Source organism: Zea mays, chromosome 3, assembly GCF_902167145.1.
Source record: "Zea mays cultivar B73 chromosome 3, Zm-B73-REFERENCE-NAM-5.0, whole genome shotgun sequence".
Taxonomy (NCBI): Eukaryota; Viridiplantae; Streptophyta; class Magnoliopsida; order Poales; family Poaceae; genus Zea; species Zea mays.
Window position 1 is genome coordinate 36,834,368 of NC_050098.1, and position 13,216 is coordinate 36,847,583.

Here is a 13,216-nt window from a genome sequence, read left to right on the forward strand (position 1 = left end):
GCTCTGCGGCCATCCAGAGCGAGCGACTGACTGACCCAGGGGCATCACCGGAGGACCGAGATCGGCCGGGGTGGGGCTTCGGGCACACCAGCGGTTACAGCCGGACGGCTATAGCGCGCAGGAGACAACCGGCGATGGATGTGCACGGTCCCGGTCCTGGCCAGACTAGCGAGGTGTCCTGGGCACACGCGCCCGGCCCCGCGAACGAACCAAGGCAAGGCGGACCCAATCAGCACCGAGGATCGGCCGGACGGACGGCCGGTGAGTCGATCTGGCGGACCGCTCCAACATTCAGCTCGCCATGGACTCTTGGGATCGAGCAGCGGTTTGCACACGACACGAGCTTCGGACGGATCAGCGAGGGCCGACCGTGACATCGCTGCGTTGGGCAGCAAGCCGCGCCGGGCCGCCGCGCGCACGCCAGCCGCAGGCCGCCACGCCGGCGAGCCGCGCCGGGCCTGCCGTCGCTAGATGGTGTGCGGGCCACAACCGCTGCGAGCAGGCTGGTTGGCCGCCGCCGCCGCGAGCAGGCTGGCTAGCCGCCGCCGCCGCGAGCAGGCTGGCTGACCGCCGCCGCCGCGAGCAGGCGCGTGGGCGAGCGGTTGCGCAGGGAGCGGCGGCGCGCTAGGGTTGGGCGCGGGGCGGCTGCTGGCTGGGCAGCGCGCAGGAAAGGAGCGCGCACGCGCGCGTGGGCCGGCTCACGAGTGGGGCAGGCCGGTTGGGCTGGCTGGAAAAAAAATGAAGGTGGCCTTTTTCTATTTTTCTTCTTTTTATTCTCTTCTTTTATTTCTATTCAGATTTATTCAAAAGAAAGAGCTACAAATTAAATAGATACATACCAAGACAATACGTCAAACAGAAAATAAATGCATTTCCAGCATGATGCAACAACCATTATTCCCTTAGGGTTTTTATTAATACATGACACCAAAATAAATCTTTCTGCTACTTTGAAACATAGGAAAAGAGCGAAAAGGAAGATGAGGATAAAGGTAACACCTGAATTTGGTGGATATTAGGGAAAAAATTATACCCCCAAATTCAGGGTGTTACAAATCTAACCCTCTTAACAGAATCTTGCCCCCGAGATTCAAGAAGAAGCTAGCAAGGAAGCAAGGTTGGTCCAGAGATTGTCCATGGCTTGCTTGAGTTGAGTTTGAATCTGCAAGCTTAACTTGTGAACTGGTTGCTTTGACCTTCCGATGCTCGAGACCAACTAATGCAATTCTTGAGGATCTTCTAGACCTATGGGTTAGGACCCACACGCGCTTTTGTTGCGCCACTTTGGTCTTGTGGCTTGATGTTGATTGCATTGTCTTCATTGGGGTTAGCGGCTAACCCCCTTAGCAGGAGCATTGATACACACTTGGTGAAGATGCTGCCGACTCTGATCTTGACTGATTTGGAGGAGTTGGAGGTTGCAAATGGATAGGTGCAAGAGTAAAGAATAGCGAGAAAAGGTAAGTATAGATGGATTAGAGAGAGCAGGGGGAGAACCCAACCACTTAACTCTATGGCACCCACCTAGTAAACTGATGTCATTGCGAACCAAGGGCCACAACACATCAACACTCATCACAAAGAAGCAAATCAGTCATCCCACAAAGACAAACAACACAAGCATACAACAACAAACATCTCGTCGCTATTCGTTACTTTTAATTAAATGGCATTCTTTCCTTACAAAGAAGAATCTACTCTAAGGCTATAGAAAGGCAAGGGGAATAATAAGACATGCAGGATAAGGGCATGAGCATAATAAAGGATGGAGCTAAAGCAAGGATTGTGTTCGACAGGGAGAGAATGCAACCAAGGTCAGGATAGGCAAAACACCATTCTCAAATCGGGATGGGAAAGATGATATTTCAAAAGGTAGGTATAGGATAAGCATCATGGAAAGATCTAGATATTAGGAAGGTAAGGGTGATATCGAGCAAAGGCTAAGACTTGCAACGCGACGGAGGAGAAGAGAACAAACAAGAGTGAGATGGGTAAGACATCACTCTTGGAATTAAATGGGAGAGGTGGCTTTAAAAATGCGGGTACATGATAAGCATCAAGGTTAAGATCGAGGGATGACAAGGGTTAAGGTAATAACGGACAAACACACAATAAAGGATGTATTCGAACAAGACTTGCAAGGCATCAAAGAAGGAGGAGCAGTCAATGGTGAAATAGGTGAGACATTATCCTCGAACAGGGATGGAAATGAGGAGGCTTCAAAGGGTAGGTGCAATGGAAGCATAAAGGTAAGGGAATAGATATTACAAGGGTTAAAGGTGATAATGGACGAGAATGTAAGAGAGGAGGTAAATGGGCATAAGAATAAAGGATATTGGTACCACAGAGGATGGAGTCAAGACAAGACATGCAAGTGGGAAAGAAGGCGGTACGTCCAAGGGCCAGATAGGTAAACTGCCACACTCAAATTGTGGTGGAAGAGAGGAGATTTTTTTTGAGTGGGAATAAAGATGAGTATCAAGGCAAGATCGATGGATGACAAGGTGATGGTGATAGCAAATAAAACACAACAAAGGATGGAATTATGACAAGACTTGTAAGGCGACAAGAATTGAAAAGAAATCAAGGGAGAGATGGGTAACTCACAGCTCTCAAACTGGGTTGAAAGAAAGGGGGAACTTTTAAAGGATAAGTTCAAAGTAAACATTTAGGTGGAAGGCCTCAATATCACAAGGGTCAAAGGCGATAATAGATAAGGGCATAACGGAAAAGATGAAAGCACAGAAGAGTCAGTGGTATAAGTACAACAAAGAATGGAGGTATGTCAAGGCTTACGCGGTAAAGAAGAGGATATAGCCAAGGGCGAGATAGATAAAACATAGCTCTCAAATTGAGATCAAAAAGAGGGGATTTCAACAAGCAGACCTAAGATAAGTATCAAGGCAAGATCTACAGATTACAAAGGTAAGGATGATATCAAACAAAAGCTCAACAAAGGATGAAGTTAGGGTGAGGCAAGATTGCAAAGCGACAAAGGGAAAGGAAACGAACAAGAGCGGGATAGGGAAAACAACACTCTCGGATTGAAATGGAATAAGTGAGGCTAAGAAAAAATAGGTAAACATCATGGTAATATGGAGAGAGGTCAAGGGTCAAAGGTGATAATAGGCAAGGATATAAAGGAAGAGGTAAATGTGCATAAAAAACCAGGAATCTAGGTACAATCAAGAATAGAGATAAGATAAGTCTTACAAGAGGTAAAGTATAGGATATAACCACGGGTGAGATAAGTAAGAGACCACGCTTGAACTAAGGTGGGAGATTGGAGGTTTTAGATAACGAACATAGCGTAATCACCAAGGTAAGATTGAGAGATGAGAAGGGTACATGCAATAAGAAATAAAAGCATATCAAAGGATGAGGTTACAAACTTGTGGGCCAAAGAAGAGGATACGACCAAGAGAGAGAAGATATGAGACGGAAGAGGGGTGATTTTAAAGGGCAGGTATGAGACAAACATCAATGTAGGGTATAGAGGTGTCAAGGGTGCATATGATAATAATTAAAAAGCATAACAAATGATCTAGTTAAGACAAGACTCGCGAAACGACGAAGTGGAGAAAACAATCAAGGGTAAGATCGGTAAGGTTCCAACAGAAGGGTTGAAGTAAAGATTCATTACCGAGTGGAGTTACAAGGAAACAACGAAGTTACCACAGGTGTGCAAAATAAAATGATCGCTCATGGATCATTAAGAAACAAGGGTGGTCAAGGGCACGTTAACTGAAATGTCTTAAACATATATTGGGAAATAAAGGTAAGCACATATAAAAATAAGAGTAGGCAAGATTCCAATGGTGCGAGCTTACCAAGACCAAGGGCATAGAAATTGTCAAAAGATAGCGACTTACAACCGAATAAGAAATGATCCCAGAAGACAAGAAGGTCATGGACACCTAAGCTGAACTGTTTAAATGAGCAATAGAGGTACAAGGGTAAGTACTTTAGAATAAAGGATAAGGGTATTAAAAATGCAAGGATACGATCGTGTCAATAACAAAATGGAATAGAGATGGTCAAATGGTAGTAATTTAATAATGGATGAGGAAAAAGTCCCAAGAGACTAAAGGCTATGGTCAGGGGCATCTACAAAGATGTCGCAAGCATAAGAGTGAGATCAGATCTAATAGATTGAGAGAAGTATAGACCATACTAGAATAAAATACTTTTGGCAAGGAGGCATATAGGAGCACAACATAGAATTAGTCGAGCTGACTAATATTTTGAAGCAGAATCAAGGATGAGGTGAAGTAGTAATCAATAAGTCCTTAAAACGGCCAATGCTACTCTAGGTCAGTGGTCCTACAGTCAGCACAACTTTGATACCAATTATGTCACACCCGGTTTTAGAAGGCAAACCGAATGCGAACCATGTACGTGCCAGGATCAGCAATTCACGTACACAGCAGTTACATAACATGGACATCATCACACAGTGCTTGTTGGGGACTTGTTCTCAAATGCTATGAATCAAGAACAAGGCAACATAAAATGTTAAATATCAAAGTCCTTCGTCCTTCAAATCATTATTTCCCTTCGGATATAACGAATCTAGGACGAAGGTCATGAAGGACATACCTTCATGATCATGATAAAAGATGAAGAACATTCATACAAAGTATAGAAAGTAACATAATTTCTGTAAACATTATTATTAATCTATTTCCATTTATATTACTTATGTAAACAACGGTAAATTACAAATGTACCTTCGGTTTGAAGGAATGAGAATACAGGCGTGACACAAAAGTGAATGCCAAGTCAGCGTGAACAATACGGGAATACTGTTCACCTATTTATAGGCACGGGTCGCAGCCCATGCAAAATTACATTAATGCCCTTTACATTTATCAATAACTCTATAGTAATTCTTCGAGGTCTAATTTGACTTTTCATCTTTAAGTCGGTTTCCCTTTCCCGCCGTTATGCCGAAGCTCTTCTGCACATAGCTTCGTGATCGTCTTATCCTTCGTCGTGATCGCCGTCCCAGTCAAGCTTCGTCTTAATCATGCTCTTGTATACTTGCAATCTGACTTCGAAGGTACCTGTTCACATATTTCTCTTGGAAAACAGTCAAATTACATTTTTGAGGACCTTCGGAAGCCGAAGGCCCCCAATAGTAGCCCCTCACAATATTAATTTGCTGTAAAGATAAATTTATATTGCGATATGGACGAAGGCTATGGGCCGAAGGTCCGAAAAAACACCTTCCTTTTGCTAGAATAGCAACAGTCATTGACAAGCGGGACCCTCCAGTTTTCGACATACTGGGTGTATAAATAAGAACTCATCCCGAGTTTATTTGGCACGCTCTCTTGCCAACTGCTCTTGCTCAACCATCTTTTAGCCTGCGCGCGACAACACTTGCTTGGTTTTTTAAATTTTTAAGCTTCGGTTTCAGGAGTACTTTCTCAGCACTTGCGAAGATGTCTGAAGATAACAAAGCTGTTGGTGGTTCGAAGCTGAGCCTTTCTAAGGAAATGCATCTGGGTTTTCTTCAATCTATGTCGAAGACTAACACAGAGAAGATTACTAAAGAAATTTTGGAAGGTTTATCTGAAGATACTGGTGACAGCGACAGCTATGATGTGGACAGTGGCGGTGAAGACTCCGAAGATCGACCTTGGCGACCAAGCCATGCGGTTTTCGGCAAATCAAGTATTAAAGAAAATCATCTTGTCAACATGAGGGGAAGATATTTCCGGGACTTGTCTGTTGTGAGGGCCGACGAAGGAGAGAAGACTTGTCCAACTCCTGAGGAAAATGAAGTCGTAGTATTCCGAAGCTTCCTGAAAGCTGGACTGTGATTTCCCCTAAGCAGCTTTGTTGTAGAGGTGCTGAAGATATTTGAAATCTACCTTTACCAACTTACCCCCGAAGCAATCATAAGGATGAATATCTTCGTGTGGGCCGTGAGAAGCCAAGGCTTGGAACCTGATGCGAAAAGTTTCTGCAACATTCACGAATTGTTATACGAGACAAAACCCTGGGGTAAGGAACAATATCATAACAACTTTGGCTGCTACAGCTTCGGCTCCCGATCTGGGTCAAGCTGCCCAGTGCCGACCTTTCGAAAGAGATGGCCTGGCGACTGGATGACGGAATGGTTTTACGTGAAGAATGACTTGAAATCACGAGAAGATATAAAGAAGATCATTATGCGTCCCATCTGGCAACGCTTCGGCCTGCGGAGGCCAAAGGTGGAAATGAATGAAGCAGCCGAAGAATGCCAGAGAGCCTTCGGAGTTGTTTGCTCTTTTATTGGGACGAGGGATTTGGTCCAAGAACACATTGCCTTCAGAGTATGGCCGCTTGTGGAAAAATGGGAAATGCCGCAGGAGACCATTAAAGAGACTGACGAAGGTGGACTAGTCAGGCTGAAGTACACATTTAAGTTCGGAGATAAATTCGTTGAGCTAGATGACGACTGGCTGAAAAGCATTGAAACTGTAAGTGATGAATTGCTTGGGGCATATTCGAAGGCCGAAGACACTGCATTGTCAGCGGCCTTCGGAGGCTGAAAAAAGAAAAGACTCAATCGAGTATTTGATGCAATTGGTTTTGTCTACCCCGACTACCGCTATCCAGCGCGGGGGCAAAAAAGAAAAGGCACAACTTCTGCGAAAGAAACTGCTTCAGCTGCTCCTAGCGAGCCGGCGCCGAAGAGAAAAAGGGTAAAGGTTCTCACACACCGGCCACGCTATATTGAACCAGCCACGGTGCCTGAGTTCGCCGGTGAGACCTCTTCGGCCACCGAAGCTAAAGAACCAACCCTGTTGCCAGAAATCAAAGAGTTGGCTGAATTGCCAGTAACAGAAAAGATGGAGGAACCAAGGACTGAAGAAGCAAAAACATCAGCTGAGGGAATAAAAATATCAGAAATTTTAAGTCCTTCAGGAGAAATTGAAGTAGCAGAAATTAAAAAGGGGCCAACAGTGACCCCGAAGAGAAAAAGAATGGTTAATGTGTTAGATGTTTTGGAGACAATTAAATCTTCAAGCATAACTCCAAAGAAGACCGCTGAAACTTCTGAAGCGTCTGCTGAAGCCTTTGTTGCTGAAACTTCGAGGCAACAACTTGAAGCTAAAGCTGGGCCTTCAGGGCCCTCCAAGGAACAACCTTTGGAAACCAAAGAAATAAAGGTTACAAAGGCAGCATTGGAAGCCGAAAAAATAAAAATGTCAGAGCCAATTTCGGTTAAAGAAATTGACACTGCTGCCCCCGAAGCACCTTCCAACATACGCGATTACATTGTGCGACATGCTTCGGGGAAAAAACTATCTGAAGAAGAGATTTATGAAGCTAATCACTATGCTAGAGAATTAAAATATCCGAAGGGGGCACTAGTGTTCAATGGAACAGACGAAGATGACTTCCTATACTGCCTTCCTGACAGCAAAGAATTATCTGTCTGCCGGGAAATGGCTAGGAGTATGGGGTTTCCGAAGCTTGAAGCTGGATTATGCGCTATGACGAAGGAGGATCTTGCGGATAGCCTTGCATACAATAGCCTGAAGGTGCGAGAATTGTATATTTACAATTTTTGAATCATTCTTTAATTCTTATACTAATTCTTATATATATAGGGTTTAATATTGAGCAATGCGCTGAGAGCGCAAAAGAATGCTGAAGACGAGAGCTATAATATTGCTTTCAACAACCTACGATCAGAGGTTATTAAGCTGAGAAATGAAGCTCTGGAAAAGGATAAAATTCTACTTACATTGGTGGACAAGATAAAAGAGGACGAAGCTGCCTCAAAGGCCCAGGCTGAAGCCCAAAAACGCGAAATTAAAGATCTTCAAAAACAGCTAGCTAGAGCTAAAGAAGAACGTACACTTGAAGAGACAAAACGAGAGCTTAGTGATCAATGGGCCGATCATCTGGAAATAAATGTTAAAGAGCTTCGTGCATCCCAGAGAAGATGCTATGTTAAATCCATAGAGTGTGTTAAGAAGATAAAATCCAGCTTCGCCAATGTTGGCGCATTTTCTAGCGAAGAGAATTTCTCAAGGGGCAATCCCGAAGGTCCGATTGAATGGATCAGTCACGAAGCTGAGGCCTTCGAGGAAATACTGAATAGCCGCGGAGACATATGTGCTTTTTCAGGTGCTAGAGGAATTGCTACTGTTTTGGAGAGGAAAGGTTGCGAGCATGTAAAGTTCTTAGCGCAATCTGAAGCTACTTTGTCCCCCGAAGACATTAAAGACCCGTCAACTAAAGCAAGCATGATCGGCGGAAAATTTTTCACCGATATTTGGGACAACGGCGGACGAGAAATGGCTCAAGAAATTATTCAAAAGAGCGAAAAAGGCATTCACGAAGCTAGAAAAATAACATAGGCTGCTGAGAAAAGTACAGAGCCCGAAGGGCAAATAGGTACTAATTAGTGATAATTGGCTCTTCGCTGTAATCTTTTGATTTTGAACTTGTTCACGGCTTGTAATAATATATCCGTACCTTTTCTTTTCTCAGAACCTGCTGAGCGAGCCCCAAGCCCTCAGACAAAGGGGGATGATGAAATTAGACAAATGGCAGAAGCCATCATGGATAGAGTTGTTGATCAACTTTTAAATGAAGCTGCAGAAGTAGTCTTAAAAGAAGATTAAATGCTACTGTAAAAACATTTAGTTTGTAATATTTGTCAAAAATCGAGTAACATTGTGTAACATATTAGCTGTTTATAACTCCATTTTTGATGATGCATGAAACATCATACACATACCATTTTTGAGCCTTCGGCGAAAAAACACCTTTCCTTCTTTTCATGCTTCGTAAAAATGAATAATCAATCCTTGTAAAATTAGTAACCAATAGATCCTTTCATTTCGGTAATTGACGAAGGTATAACTCTTCAGCGGCTATTTCTTGTGTCTTGTCAGTGATTCTTTGAAACCATCTTCGGCCATCAATATCAAAACCCTCCCTTCTTGCATTGTTGATGCACTATGATGTATGATGTTATGCTATGCGAATGATGTAATGATGTAATGTTGTGCAAAATGATATTTGCCGAAGATTGATGAAATCAGCGTTTATTTTTCGCTGTAAGCCTCCCTTAGGAGCTTCTTCGCCTTTTACTTCAGCGGAATCAGCGTTTATTTTTCGCTGTAAGCCTCCCTTAGGAGCTTCTTCGCCTTTTACTTTCAGCGGAATCAGCGTTTATTTTTCGCTGTAAGCCTCCCTTAGGAGCTTCTTCGCCTTTTACTTTCAGCGGAATCAGCGTTTATTTTTCGCTGTAGGCTCAGAAAACTTACACTGCGCTCCCTTAGGAACGGCTTTTTGTTGCTTCGAATAAATTGTACTTTGTTCCTTAGAACAAGTTTTTGACAAATTTGAAAATCCTTCTTGCCAACATAAATTCTCATGCTTCAGCAGCTTAGGCCTATGGAGAAGATATATTTTTATTACAGAAAAAAGCGAAACTATTACAAAAAATTGAAAGGCGATAAAAGACATTAAAACTACCCTTAATTGTTCCTTATTAAAAAGAAAGTAATAGTGAATATGAAAATGCGAAAGAGCTGCTGCTGAGGTAGGATATTTGTCAGTAAATGTGCTTCGACTCTGGCACAGTGCTATTGACTGTGCGAGCTTCAGACACCTCCCTGAAGTCCCGCTGAAGGTTGACGCGCTGACTCCCTTCTGGCTGCTGACCTCTTTGTGTTGGTGGTGGCGGTGGAGGCTGCTGCCAAGATGCTTGGGGTTGGCTTGCCGAAGCAACAGAAGCTGCAGGGTGGTTGCCTACATATTCTGGAATATAGGGCGAATGATACGAAGCAGTATGCATGACCTGCTTCGGCTGACTTTGTTGCGCTGCTGCTTCTGCTATCTCCTTCTGCTTCTGGATGGTAACGTGACACATCCTGGTGGTATGGCCCTTGTCTTCACCACAGAATAGACAGTAAATTTTTCTTGGCTGATCTCCAAACCTTCCCCCGAAGCCCCTGGCGCCTCTGCCCCTTGGCGCTGACGGCCGAAAAGAACTTTGCTGCTGCCCCGAAGCTTGTGAAGAGTATTGTGGCCTTTGCTGCTGGCTCCCTCGATCATCACTTTGAGTAGAGTTATGGATTGACCTAACGTGCCTCGGGTGAAATCTTCCTCCGAAGCCCCTAGTCATTTCAGAGAACCTGAATGCTTCCTCCCTTCTTTGGCGGAAGTCATTGTCAGCTCGAATATACTCGTCCATCTTCTGGAGCAGCTTCTCCAACGTTTGTGGTGGCTTCCTGGCAAAGTACTGCGCTGAAGGTCCCGGCCGAAGCCCCTTAATCATGGCCTCAATGACAATTTCATTGGGCACTGTTGGCGCCTGTGCCCTCAGACGTAGAAACCTTCGGACATACGCCTAAAGGTATTCTTCTTCGTGATCCTGAGTACACTGGAATAGAGCCTGGGCGGTGACTGGCTTTGTCTGAAATCCTTGGAAGCTGGTTATCAACATATCCTTCAGCTTTTGCCATGAGGTGATTGTCCCTGGCCGAAGAGAAGAGTACCAAGTCTGAGCGACACTCTTGACGGCCATGACAAAAGACTTTGCCATGACTGTCGTATTGCCACCATACGAAGATATGGTTGCCTCATAGCTCATCAAGAATTGCTTCGGGTCTGAATGACCGTCATACATGGGGAGTTGAGGTGGCTTGTAAGACTGGGGCCATGGTGTAGCCTGTAATTCTGTTGACAAAGGAGAAGCATCGTCAAAAGCAAAATTTCCATGATGGAAATCTTCATACCAGTCTTCCTCATTGTAGAAACCCTCGTGATGGAGCTCTCTGCGCTGAGGCCTTCGGCTCTGGTCATCTTGAACAAGATGACGAACCTCTTCCGACGCTTCATCTATCTGCCTCTGAAGGTCAGCTAGACGGGCCATCTTCTCCTTCTTCCGTTGAACCTGTTGCTGAAGCATTTCCAAGTTTTGGATTTCCTGGTCCAAGTCGTCCTCCGGATGCGTTGGACTAGTAGCCTTCCTCTTTTGACTTCGGGCCTCCCTGAGAGAAAGGACGTCCTGATTGGGATCCAGCGGCTGTAGAGTACCAGCCCCTGTCGCTGAAGCTTTCTTCGGCGGCATGACGAAGGTGATGCTTGCCGAAAGTGTTCAAGACTCAAAAAATGGAAGTGAGTTCACCGGAGGTGGGCGCCAATGTTGGGGACTTGTTCTCAAATGCTATGAATCAAGAACAAGGCAACATAAAATGTTAAATATCAAAGTCCTTCGTCCTTCAAATCATTATTTCCCTTCGGATATAACGAATCTAGGACGAAGGTCATGAAGGACATACCTTCATGATCATGATAAAAGATGAAGAACATTCATACAAAGTATAGAAAGTAACATAATTTCTGTAAACATTATTATTAATCTATTTCCATTTATATTACTTATGTAAACAATGGTAAATTACAAATGTACCTTCGGTTTGAAGGAATGAGATTACAGGCGTGACACAAAAGTGAATGCCAAGTCAGCGTGAACAGTACGGGAATATTGTTCACCTATTTATAGGCACGGGTCGCAGCCCATGCAAAATTACATTAATGCCCTTTACATTTATCAATAACTCTATAGTAATTCTTCGAGGTCTAATTTGACTTTTCATCTTTAAGTCGGTTTCCCTTTCCCGCCGTTATGCCGAAGCTCTTCTGCACATAGCTTCGTGATCGTCTTATCCTTCGTCGTGATCGCAGTCCCAGTCAAGCTTCGTCTTAATCATGCTCTTGTATACTCGCAATCTGACTTCGAAGGTACCTGTTCACATATTTCTCTTGGAAAACAGTCAAATTACATTTTTGAGGACCTTCGGAAGCCGAAGGCCCCCAACAGTGCTCAAATAATATTAAAAAGGGAAATAATAGTCGATTACATCATATGTCTGAGACATCCACATAGTCTTTACAATAAATCAAAGTGCGGAAAAGAAACATAGATAAACGCGGCCTTCACAGGTAGCCGACTGGGGGTTGCCGCTAACCCACGCCTAGAACTCGTCGTAGTCTTGGAACTCCTGGAAGTCTCCTTCCACAGCTTCATCTTCTCCTGAGCAGTGGTTGCAATGCTGACAACCTGGGGATGGGGGGGTTTGGTGTGTAGAGCAAGGGTGAGTACACATCAACATACTCAGCAAGTATCCTGTTTGGTTGTAGTGGACTAGCTTTATGTGGGGGATAAGTCAAGCAGTTGCTTTTAGTTGGTCAGATTATTATTTACTAATAGAGAGCCAGGTTTTAGCATTAACCCAAGTTATTAACCCAAAGTACCCTTTCCAAATGGAAAGAATACCACTTACCATTACCATAAGCATAATCATAACCATATTCCTCATCATCATCTGTAAACAAACCATCTCTGATCAAGTGTCTCTAATCAATGGAGCTCCCTTGGCCACTCATAACCGCGAGCACGGCTGATATATCAGTTTCATAACACTCTGCAGAGGTTGCACACTTTACCCACAAGCCGTGATTCCCTCTCTAGCCCGGGCTTGCAAGACCCTTATTCACTCCCGAGGTGAATGGCCAGGGATTCACTATGAAGCCTTTACAAAGATTCCCTGAGGCTGTAGCCGCCCGTTAGGTTTCCTAAATGCACCGCACTCCTCCCCAAGGGGCGAACCAACCTTGGCAGAGCGAGCCGCATACACCGAGTCCCATTAACGGCACGACGGTGTAGCGAACTACACCCCAGTTCCTCTAATTATTCAGCTAAGGGCGTCCCATTCTACCCTCATGGTTGCACTGTTTTCCCGGACGGTCATCCAACGAACAGGTCCTTACGGAGAGGCACTCGAGAAACCGCTCGAGCCCCCTAAAGTATCACCAGTCCAACATCATAATCATAGAGACAACATCGTATCATAAGTGTTCACATCATGTTCATTGATTAAAGTAAAGCAATAGCGTGAATCTAACCATAGTAACCCAAAAGGTAATCAAGGACAAGGTAAATAGAAAGCTAGTCAATCCTTATGTTGTTCATAGTATGCGGGACAATGAATTATAAAGTGAATGGGACATAATGGGTCAGAGGACACTTGCCTTCACCAAACAGATGCTCAGGGTCTTCATTCTGCAGAACTCAAAGAGCTAGATCACTTGGTCGCCAACTCTTCGATCCCTCGAAGCTCGGAAACGGATCGCAAACTACTCGCAACGCGAAGCGAAGACGAACAGGAACAAGCAAACAAACATATATATATAA